Source organism: Pteropus alecto, unplaced genomic scaffold (assembly GCF_000325575.1).
Source record: "Pteropus alecto unplaced genomic scaffold, ASM32557v1 scaffold213, whole genome shotgun sequence".
Lineage (NCBI taxonomy): Eukaryota > Metazoa > Chordata > Mammalia > Chiroptera > Pteropodidae > Pteropus > Pteropus alecto.
Genome location: NW_006434829.1, coordinates 4,029,633 through 4,030,100, shown reverse-complemented (window position 1 = coordinate 4,030,100; position 468 = coordinate 4,029,633). Strand labels below are relative to the sequence as shown.

General features: G+C 66.2%; 1 protein-coding gene across 1 annotated transcript in view; it reads left to right on the top strand.

Moving 5' to 3' along the window:
- Positions 1–468, top strand: part of KMT5A (lysine methyltransferase 5A) — a 15,877-nt gene that overhangs the window by 5,041 nt on the left and 10,368 nt on the right. The gene's annotated exons all lie outside the window — the stretch shown is intronic.

Genomic DNA, 468 nt, shown 5'->3' with positions numbered 1-468 from the left:
TGGGCTCGCCCCGAGGCCCCCGCCCGCCGCCCTGGGGCAAGGATGCGGGCGGGGCGCCTGGCCGGGCAGTTTCCTTTTCTGCTGCCTGCCTGGGAGTGGCGTCCACACTTGCTCCGCCATGACCCTGGCAGTATTTGACCTCGGAAAAGTTTGTGTCTTTATGGCATTTCCACACCCGGACACCCAGCTACCCCGGAGGTGGCTGCCTTCCCGGGCCGTGCGGGGCCTGCCCGGGTCCCTCGGAGCGGTGACGGGTCCCGCTGACTTGGTTGGTGTCTAATAGCCGAGCAGGCCCTGTTTCTGGGAAAGCCCTGCCCCTGTCTGCCTACTCAGTGGAGAGGCCCCACACCCACAGACACCCGCAGTGACCTGGCCCGCCCCACCATCCTGCCCACCCTCTTCAACGCCAAGGTGCGGGTTGCGATAGTGACCGCCCTAAATGCGCTGGCACTAGGCCCCGCTTTCATT